The sequence below is a fragment of the Diuraphis noxia genome, unplaced genomic scaffold (assembly GCF_037042655.1).
Source record: "Diuraphis noxia isolate RWA-SAM2 unplaced genomic scaffold, SU_Dnox_SAM2 contig0001, whole genome shotgun sequence".
Taxonomy (NCBI): Eukaryota; Metazoa; Arthropoda; class Insecta; order Hemiptera; family Aphididae; genus Diuraphis; species Diuraphis noxia.
Window position 1 is genome coordinate 67,429,991 of NW_028301711.1, and position 12,274 is coordinate 67,442,264.

Consider the following 12,274-nt stretch of genomic DNA (forward strand, 5'->3'; position numbering starts at 1 on the left):
TTATAAAAATGATGAAACATGTATGACTTACAAGCCAGAAGTAACGATATTATATTACTGATATAATATAACAATCAACTATGAAATATTTGCCACTGATTTGATTAGTTTTAGTTCAACCTACCATATTGGATACATTTCTAATAGAGAGATAAATTAGTTATGGCGGTATTGTTGATATATAATAGAATATCCTTCATAATAGAGGCTGAAACACTAAATCCACTTGGAGTCGTTTTTCATAGCCCGTAGGTATACCCACAGTGATTTATTATTGAATTACAATTTATCGCAGAAGTGACATAGTTACCTGCTCAATGACGAGATCAATCAAAATCTGCAATTTAGCAGAGAGACTACTGAGGTTTATTTCAATGTTATTTTTAGATTATGGCCACTAGCAGGTATTGACAAAATTAATTGACCTATTGATAAAATGAAATTGTCGTAATGCTACTCCGCCTTATGTTCCTATATGTATACATAAGTAGACTCTTATGAAAACAATTTACAATATCTATTTCTGTCTGACAGCAAGTACAATAATATTTCTGTTTCATAACATTAGTTGTAATAAATGTAGATAACTGTTAAGTTACTTACTTCACAAATGATTTTAATTAAAATTATTTCCCGAGTTTAATAATAAGTTGCATCATTGATAAAATAACCAAAATTTAAACATTTGAATCACTATAGGTAAATATTAAATTATTTCCCATGACTGAAATTGTTCACAGACATTTTCCTCAGTCCCTTGAATACATAATTCATCCAAAACAGAACAGGTGGAATATTAACTAATTCTTTGGACATGTAGTAAACCGACGGAGTCAATTTACTATACTATATATATTATAATTACAAATCAACGATATTACATAATATACACCCAAACCGATGCGCATCTTCAGTATCATAAAAAAAAACACTTAGTTTTATTACCATTTCATATTTTCGTGGAAACATTATAATAAAACGGCAGAATCGTTTTATTATTTGCAATATTATATATCAATGCGCATCTTCAGCCTTGTAATTTTAATACCGCTGCGGATTTATTACAATTCGTAGAAATATTTGATAGCTACGAATGGGAAACGCTTTCGACTACATTTGGCAACAACAACCGCGACGGTACCTTTTGATCCTCCTGCCTCCTTGTCTCTTACGTGTAACAATTTATAGCCACTAAGATTCTGCATAAATACAGGACATCGTCCATAGCAGAGTTAGAATTAGTTTGTGTCTCACCCAATGTAGAACTTAGTATAGTCGTTGAGCTTGTCCTCAACATTGCCGCTATACATAAGTTCATTCCATTACTATTTAATTTTACATTACTAATTTTTCAGGCAGATACTATACGTTCTGTCCTCAAATTTATATAATTTATATTTTTTATTTAATAAACATTTAACAATTTTTGAACGTCGTGCAAATCATAAACTATGTCAACTTCTCCTTTGAAAATCCTGACCGTCAATCCAACGTCGCTGAAATCAAATATAAGCGTTAGCGAGGGATCACTACAGACATCAAGAACACTGCAAACACAGCTGATGTGGTAACTCGAGTCTTGGCGTGCAAAACGATTTATTAGTGATCATCATAAAGAAATGAAATATATTTTGTATTTACTTAGATTTATTGTCTGTTTGAAAATTCTTAATACTAAATAATAGTTGAATAGAATTGGTATCTCAAATGTACAAGCGCACCGAGAATATCTAATCTTCAAAATTAATACTTACTACACTACTACTTAGTTCGGTGAGCATTTAAAACTTTTTGGTATCCAGATAAAAATAATTTTAAAAAAAATATATTATTATTTTATCCATATAATGCATAATGTCAATATTGGCGAATTTTTATTTATGTATGATGAATAGTATACCATAAATTTAAATTTTGTAATCGCGTCGGGACCCGTTGCAGGTGTGAGCACTATATGTCAGTAGCAGACGCGTCGTATATGTATACAACGTAGGTGTATCATGTTATTTTCGACTTTTAAATATTTATTTATCTGCAAATATATTGCATTTATTTTCATCTCCCGATATTTGTACCCATGAAAAATATATATACCATATAATAGAATAATACCCACTACCCGCACGTATGTATATTATAATAACATGATACCGAGTTGTATATAAAATGATATGTATTTTATACCTATACGATACTAACCTATATAAAACCTAGGTATATATATGATATTATTATGTAATTGTAGTGTGTATGTACAATAATATGAATGGGGCGCGATACAGGTAATAGAGCGTATAACTAGACGGTATATACATCGAGTATGTATATATTGTATGTAATGTATATATATATATATATAATATGTATATACCTACGGTAAGTCGACGTGTGACGAGGGCGGCGGCGTGAGGCGTCGATGGGGTTGAAAAGTTACCCGTATCGGCGGGCTCTTGTACTATATACCTATAGCACTATATATATTCATACAGTACAACAGCAATGTAACGACGCAGAGTCAATTCATGCATATTTATGGGGACGCGTTTCCCGGGCATATAATAATAATAACATACATTATACATAATATATATGTTTATATAGGAATATAGGTTTAGGCGAGTCGCCGCACGCGTCGGAGAATTTTTCATGGGATTATAAAATACTACAAAATCGCGTATATTATAGAATAATAGCGTTTAACACACGCACACGTTATATAATATTTTGTTAGACGTGCTTATATTGTATCTCTAGGTAGGTACTATATACACACATTTAAATTATATTATACATTTTTATTATTATTATTTTTTTTTTTTTTGTGGTTAAAGATAATGAACGAAGCGAAGAATGTCGACATTTTTTGTTTTTCTCGTAACCTACGTAAATAGTTATGTAGTTGGCCCTGTGTGTTATCATTCTTACTATAATAAAATTAATGACGAGCATAGTCTTATCTTTCAATTAGCCGCTTAATCTAGTCGGGTAAGGTCGAATCGCACTTATTTTTGTCGAATTCCACTCGGGTTCAAAATAGGTAATGTTCTAATATTTACACTTGATTCCAATTATTATTCAAAGGTCAAAGTCTATTTACTAACGCATATTAGTCAATGGTCTGAAGAATAATTTGTATTTAATATTTTAATAGCCAAATAAATTTATTTTTTTCATTATAATATTATGCCTACTAATTTCTAGTTACGATTTAAAACTAATGATATTAAAATATTTATATTTATGAACTATTTAAGTCATTTAGTAAATAAAAATTCCATTATTAATATTAAACCTATCGACTATGGTCAATGACACACTTGCAATAATTATCAATTAAAGTTAATATTATTTATAACTACTTACTTATGTGGTCTAATGACTGAATCGAATAAAATTAATTCAAACTGTTTGGTTTAGGTAAGGAATGAAGTACGGCGATCCTCGTCTAATTGCAAGTTGGCTGATGAATAATTGACTAATTTTATTAGCGAATGGTGTGCGTATAAAACTAAAAAACTATACTTTAAAATAATGTGAATGGAGACATCTTATCATATCCCATTGTTTTTCACGAGATTTTGCATCTTAAGTATTGTATGTTATTGGAATATTTGGAATGCAACAAAATAATAACCCTATAAAATGTATTTAAACATTTTTGAAATTCTAGGAATTGGCAGTTGAAACATAATAATAATATATAATTTTTAGGCCTCTAAGTTATAATTTTACTTGAGAGTTATTATTATAGAATCTTTGATTTTTATTACTTAGACTATAAAACTTGTAAACGTCATACATAATAATATGTTATATGCACTTATTCTGTCCATAATATAATTAAAATCAATGTCAACATGTTTTTTATAATGGTATAATGCTTGAATAGTGGTGAACTGGTGAATTTTTAACATAATTAGAAATGGGCTGATACCCGATACCTGCTACTGATATAAAATCGATAACCGAAATATTCAAAAACAAAACTTTTGGCCAAAACTGTGAGCCAATATTAAGATAAAATCGATACCTACCTCAAACTTATAATAACCTGGTAAAATTCAGAATATTCAATTATAAAACAAAATAATTAAATAAATAACTTTAGTTATTTCCTTTGATTAATTTACAAATTGTGAACTAAATAACAAACACAGTACAAAAAGTTCAAAACAATCTTTTTAGAAAACAATTTTAATTAAAACAAATTGTTAATGATTAAAATATTAAAACAAAATACAGTACCAAATAAGTAATAATAAATTTAATATTATGTTGATCATAACAAGCTAATCATATGGCAATACATTTTTACAAAATACGTGAAAAAAAAACTGAAAACCTATTGAGATAATAGTACGATTCCAAATTTAAAAAAAAATTAGCTGTATAAGTCATCCTGCCAAATATTCGTGTATATGTCATTGAGTATATCACCAAACCATTTTGTTTTTATGTGTTAAATTTGAGTTCAACAATCAACCATTGTATACGAAAAACTATACTGAACGATACAAAGAATCAGCCAATATTATACGAAAGATATTTTATATTTTTTATTATTTGGTTACGTTTAACTGGAAGCTATAAATGTGTGTTTATGTCGATAATATTTAGAGTAACAAATTCAATATACATAGTAGATACATAATTTAACCATCGATATATTAATATAATGTTTCATGTTGTGTGGTTTTTATAAAGAAAAAAATGCAGTCCCCTTTTTCATTTTTTTTTTTTTTTTTTTTATGTATACAATTTCATTGAAAAATACAGCGATTCTGATCAGACAGTTAGTCTAGGATATTTTATACAGTTGACGCCGTTAAAAAGACTCATTTTAGCATAAAGTGAGCCTTATAACCCAAAATAATCTTATATGAGATATAAAAAATACAAAATACAAAATACTTACAACTTTTATTTTAATACATATCTTTAATATCTATATAGCTTTTAATTTAATATACTTTATTGCATGCATATCACACATTACTTATTAGGGAATAAATGAATAAACTGTACATCCACGAATTAAACAGCGTGAATCAATAATAATCAACAAAAATATGTTATTTTTTATAACATATTTACTTCTGAATTTTTATCAAACATTTTTATTTCCTACCATCTTTTTTAACGACATTTGAGGTTTGTAACCTAATTTTTTGTATAATAATGTATTTGAATACGTCTGGTCCGTTGTAGACAATTTTGAGTTTATTAAGCTACTGAACTTTATATCCATAAGTATTTTAAGCAGCATCCACTGATTACTATAATTATGTTATTATTTCAAAAAAACATAGGTACTTTTGAGACATTTAAACGACATACATTAAACATATTCAGTGAAAATCTCATGCATATATGGTCATTTGTTTTAGAGTTTCACCAAAAACCAAAATTGACTTTGGGGAAAACCAATTTTTCATAAAATTACCTTTTCTATAATTTTAATTTTTTACAATGTTGTGTGTGTGTTATTTTGTTGTCTGTGTACACGATAAATTGTCAAAATAATGTTTCAATTTTCAACTTCAGTAGCTTTTCCGGTTAAAAAGTGACTCTAGTTGATGCATTGGGGGAGGTAAAATTTTAAAATTCCCAATAGTTTTCAAAAGCACCGAAAAAGCCAAAAAAAATAAGGAAAAACGGTAATTTTTACGCAAAATAAATATTTGAGAAAATCGATTTTAGATATTGGTGTAACTCTAAAACAAATTACCGTATACATGACTTTTTCACTGAATGTTTACACAAGCATTTTCTATACATGATAACATTTTCAATAATGTTCAAAACTTTTAAAATTATTTGTAAACATTTTTCAATCTTTTTAATTTTTTTTTTATAAATAACAATAAAATCTTATTCGTTGGGTAAAAAAGCTTAAAAATGTAATACAAGGCTTCTAATATATTGTCACAAAGGTAGTTAAAAAATATTAAAAATATGTCATCACAATTTTTTTTAATAAGTATTGAACGTGCGAATTTTGACGAAATACGTAAAAATCACGATAATTTGCAATTTGTTTTAAGTTAGAAATTCATAAAAATTTATCTTTCTATATCTAAAATTTGAAAACGTAGGCGTGTTTTTTTTATAATCATTTATCACATAAATATCATACAATATTAATCATTCCCCAGGTGCTTTTGAAAACTACTTGGAATTTTAAATTTTGACCATTCAATGCACCAAATAGATTTACTTTCTCACAGGGAAATATACTGAAGTTATCCAAGAAGAAAATCCAAGCATTATTTCGAATACTTATTATTGACACACACATACATACAAATCATTGTAAAACCAATAAATTCATCGTTTCGCTCGAAATCAAAAATTGTAAAAAAATATTTCCATCATTCAGAATCGTCGTAGATCGAAATATGACGAAATATATACCCAATTAGAAAATTTCATAATCATGTGAAAATTATAATGAAATTAGTTTTTGAGATTTGAACATTTATATTAAAACATATTTAAGCTTCAAAATAAAAAAGCTGTAGGTATACATACTATAATTATATACATTGTATTTTTCATTTGAATAATTGTTATATTTTATGAGTTCAACATTTTTAAACATATATTTTTACTGATTGTTAAAATGTTTAAAGGTATAATGCCGAAGTGATATTAACTGTACCCATGTGAAAGGATCATAAGGTTAGGTTTTCTTTAAAACTTACAACTTTGTATTAACTTTAGTGGACAGAGGTGTGTTAACGGGGAGGAAGGCAGGGTCCAGCGTCAAGATGCCGCTCCTCAAAACCAAAAGAAAAAACTCATACGTCATTGAGTGTATAGGTCACCGCACTAATGAGTAATGAATGTGTTGCATTTCAATTCAACGATAAATCATAGCATGAACGAAAACTATTCAGAGCAGACAATCTGATAGACTGTATTACCAAACATATTTTATTACATATTATATTTATAGCTATATTGTCATTAGCAATTTATATTTATATTAGCAATACTATAGTAATATATAGCTATTAAACATAAATACTAAATTTTTCAAAAAATAATTCTCATACAATATATTTAAGTGTAAATACTAATTATTACAATGTGTATTTCTATAGCTGTTATCAACTTGTTATATAGTTAATTATGATGTACATTGGACGGTATATAATCAGGTTTATGATGTAAATATTTTAAAATGAAATTAAATATTATTTTGAAAATATCATTGTGTAATTCAATAATGACATGGGCAACCTACGTAATGGCATAATATTTCAAGTTCCATGAATACTTGTTTTTTCATTACAACAAAATAACAAAAATTGTTATTTTTCATTTAAATATTCCATTTTGCACAAAATGTAGCTGGAAATAACTTTAAAGAAATTACATCTTATATATTAAATATGTATTTACAATATAAACTTTGAATTTAAATTTCAATACATCTATGATAAAATTAAAATTTGTTCAAAATTTAAGAATAATATAATTTGAAAATGTATGGCGGTCATTTTGACGAATTTTGTCAAAATGTATACTTCAAACACTAATGCGAATGTATTTTAATATTTTTAAACAGCTAAAGTTGAAACTCATGTGGTATTTTTGATTTTTCATTAAATTTTCATGCTTGCTGACCGAGACTAAACAATCTTATCAACAACACTTAAGAAATTAAAACATGTTAGGTAAATGCCTGTTGTATATATATTTTTAAAATGTCATTATGTATAGACATTTATAATTTATTGAATAGTTAATAATTAAGGACCCTAGAGTACTAAACCTATTTAGTTTCTTCCAATATATGCGATGCGAAAGGTTTCAAGATTAAAAATAACAATAATCGATAGAAAATAAATTGTTATATATTAATAATATAATACAATTGAATGTAGTCAAATTTGAACTTCAATCAAAAGCCTCATATCTCATGTAATTAAAACAATTTAACTGCCTTTTAATACATTAAAATAACAATATTTTATTTCTAATTTAAGTTATTAAATTATAAATAATTTTATAAATAATTTTTACAATGTTCTACTTACCTTACTTACTACTGTTTTTACGACTACACTCGTAAAATTAAAAACTGTACCTATTTCTTATTGTAAGAAAAAATTAATAAACATATGAATAATATATTTTTTCAAATAAATTATAAATTATTATTAAAATAGTTGATTTAAAAAATAATAATAAATTCCCTAATAAGATCACTATATATTCATTTTTGTTAAAAAATGGAATGATATCTTCTTCAATAAACAGTTAAAAGATCCAGATTCCAGATATTGCTGGTTTATCGTGGAACTAAGTTTGGTTTTATAAATTGTCCATTTTAAAAATATACTTCTACACTTAACTTGTGTGCATTGAAATTTAAGAACGTACTTATTTGAATACTATGCATAGTAATATGATGAACAAAACAGACTCAACAGACATAACAGTCCAATGTTTACAAATTGCCTACCTTGTATTATGTATTTAAACCCGAGTCACGTCTCATAAGTCATTTAAATATAGATTTTCTCATTTGTATCTGGGTCCCCAAAATTGAAAAATATTTAAAGGCCCCCGGTGATTGTCAGATAGTCGGATGGACTGACACTGTTTCAATCGATCATAAAAATTTAGATTTCTTTACAATATAGGTACTTGTTTTTATTAAGCCCTATAAAGAAAACAAATCATTGACAACCACATTTTAACCCAATGGCAGATCTTGTGGTCAACACTCCACACCAAGCTCAATAAAATAAAATCCACAGTCTCCCCATAGCCATTCTTCTCATTGCCAAGACATCAAGAAGTAATTTTAAACAGACCACGGATAAGTCACACATGGATGACTCATAAACACGCCTTATGAACAGATCTGAACCTGACCAATGCCAAACTTGCGGTGAAACTTCCACGGTTGAACACCTAATATGCCACTGTCGTAAATTCACCGACATCGGACAACCTTGAAGAAGCTCTAAGTCCACAGCCAATCAACGTAGAAAAATTAATTAATTATTTAAAACTAACTAAGCTATACCAACTAATATAATCTAGATATATTTAAATCTCATTTTTTTATACTATTATTATTGTTTTGTATATATTATTGTTAATATTTCATACTTATGTGTTAAAAAATATTTATGTTTATAGCCAATAACTTTTGTTATTGAGGCTTAATTAAAATTAAAATAAAACAAATAAGGAATCTTGAATTGAATTTTCAAGTCTCATTTAAGCATTAAAATTTAAATAATTTAAGGATTTTAAATTTTAATACATAGCTATTCATTTAGTTTACCAATCTGGACTTAAATGTAAATTGTAAACAAAATTATGAGTGTATTTTTTATATTTGTTCAATTATTTCGGTAAGAACAGTTGGTGAGTTATGGCTTATGAAGATTATCAAATTTTCAAACTTTTTAACTCACAAACAACAATTTACAGGTTAAAATGTTATCACATAGAACCAAAATAAACTAGTAAATGCCATTGTAAATATGTTGTAAGCATTTTAAGTTTCTGCTATAATTAAACTTAAAAAATAAAATCGATTTTATAAAAAACTTATATTTTGTAAATATTTCCGTTTCTCCTAATTATTTTAAAAACAACTGGAAATTATTTTCTTTTACCTTGTACAAATCCTTGTTTGTTGAAAAGTTGAAAATTGAACTATTTTTATTGGTATTTAAGGCTAGGGGTCGGTCACACTAAAAAAACACTTATTGTAAAATCAATACCTATACATCGCTCCACATTGCTCTATTCAGAATCCAAAAATGTCAATATTTTTAAAGAATTGAGAAAAAATGTCAAAACAAACTATATGATAATCACATTATATGTCATAAAAATATACGTATATATGAATTTGTACAGTGTGGCCAATTATTTTCCTAAATAAATATCAACTGTATGTTAACGTACCTGTCTATATGTCAACTACCTAAGTATTAGGTTCCGTCTTTTGCTGATGGCACTTGCTGTTAAAAAAAAAATATTATTGTTTATTACAATAATAAGTAATTATCTATATTCATTTTAATTTTAACGATCACAGTAATATCAATCGTATAACAATATAAATTACAGTTGATATAATATTATGATTTATGACGGTATAAAAATACGTATGAGAAAGCAACTACTTACGTCATACTACCAGCCTTTTTCTAAACAATTGTTAGTACATGCATTTGTGACATATTGGTGGATTTGGTTTTTTTTACGGTATCAGTCTAAATAATGCTTCAATAATATATAAGCTATACATTCTATCTTTATCGAGTATCGATTCTAGTATATCGAACCATCTCTATACAAATAATGCAGGGACGTTATGTATTGAATTTTTCATCGATATAATTTTCGGGATATTTTTTGAATGCTATCATGTAACATCACAATAAAATTGTTCGTAATAACATATCGCTATCCAATTCAATGGTGAGCTCATTGAGACGAGTGATTCCCCCCCTAGTACGTTTAATGTACATATTACATAATATGTTTATTAAAAATATCAATAAAATGTCCAGACGTTTAAGTAAACACTCAAACGATGACAGTGAATTCATATTATATTCATATAGTATTTTTTTATTATTAGTGATCACTGGTCACCTACCACTTTGCCAAAAAAATAAATAAATAATTTTATTTATTTTAAATAAATAAAATAAAAATAACAATCTACGACTATAAATTGCCTAAAAATGTATCTTACCTGAGTATAATAAAAAATGATATATTCATAGTAATTATTTTTATTTAATCCAAAACTTTTTCGAACATCTGAACATTGAGGACTTTTGGGAACATAATAATGCACTCTACAGTGAACTCAGTGAAGCCCAAAACACACCAAAATACATAAAACCTTTCGAGTGTATATTACTCCGTATCTTATACACAGTTAATCATCAGTCCATTACATATAATAAATACATGCAGATAAAAGCACAGGCCACAGAGAATCCTTTTAAGTTACATCAATTAATTATAAAGCATAATATATTGCGTTGAAATTGCAAAATGTTTGTAGACAGTACAGCAACCGTCACGAAACAATTCGATGTTGACGCGGTGATTGTACGATAGACGATTGTACTTTGGACTATTTAAAACGCACGATGCAAGTCACACTTTTTGCAGTAGATGTATTATAAAGGGCAAACAGTTGGCAATTTAACCGAGGCACTTGGAACCGGACGCTCTCCAAAATCTCTGGACTTTTCGCAATATCATGTTGTTTATTCGTGGACGAAATAAAGCATCATATCTACAACATTTAAACGTACAATATTATATACCTTTATAAGTTATATGTTGAATATTGAAATACCTATGCTAGATTGAATGTGTATATATAATATGGTTTAATCCAGCTTAGTTGTGAGTGGTGTACGTATTAATCTTACATTTTACAAAATATCATTGTCATATATAATATTAGTTGTAGCTATTAGTTTATATATATTTATATATTATGTAAATAATTTATTATAATTATAGGTAATTATATTACCTGAATAACTATTAATTTATGTGTCGTGTATATACTTCATATTTATACCTATATAAACGCTTTATTTTATTATTATCTAGGTATAGATGTGTGTTATTTAATTTTTAGATTTTGGGCGGGACAATGAATAAGTTTTTTTTTCAAATTAATGAATCCAAATAAAAATTCGAAAAAATATAATTTTTGAAGTATTATCAAACATAACAATAATTGTTAAGGATAGTGATTACAGTTAAGTGGATCAAATTTTGATTTAGATTCAACAAATTTCAAAAAACATATCTGCAAAATAATTTATAGTAAAAAGCGTGATACTCATTTGAAATCAGAAGTTTATATCACCACAGGACACTCTTTAAATGATATAAAAAAAAAATCAAATATCCGAAAACACAGTCTTTAATACGTATGTATATATTATATATATAGAAATTCGAAAAATCGGGCTTTTATAAAAGCTATATATAGCTACCTACTCATTATTAAGTGAAAAAGTGGGTGAACATACTAATATTAGTCGATCATCCGGTATTTAAGCTCAAAATTCAAGAGTCAGTGGGCAGGTATTGTTTATTTTTTTACGTTTTTCTAAGTCATCGATCAAGTTTTCTCTGCAGTCTCCGGAAACACAAATAACCTATGCATATAAAGAATAAACATGTACATGTATGATATTATACATTTATGCACCATTATCCTTTTATATGGGTAATACATTTTTTTAACCAAAATTCC

General features: G+C 27.0%; 1 long non-coding RNA gene across 1 annotated transcript; it reads left to right on the forward strand.

Annotated features, from left to right (window-relative positions):
* Positions 1-1,267: 1,267 nt before the first annotated feature.
* On the forward strand, positions 1,268-3,812 carry LOC149061419 (uncharacterized). The gene is made up of 3 exons (XR_016189477.1): positions 1,268-1,567; positions 1,646-1,773; positions 3,418-3,812. It is a non-coding gene; the product is annotated as an uncharacterized LOC149061419 (long non-coding RNA).
* Positions 3,813-12,274: the final 8,462 nt, after the last annotated feature.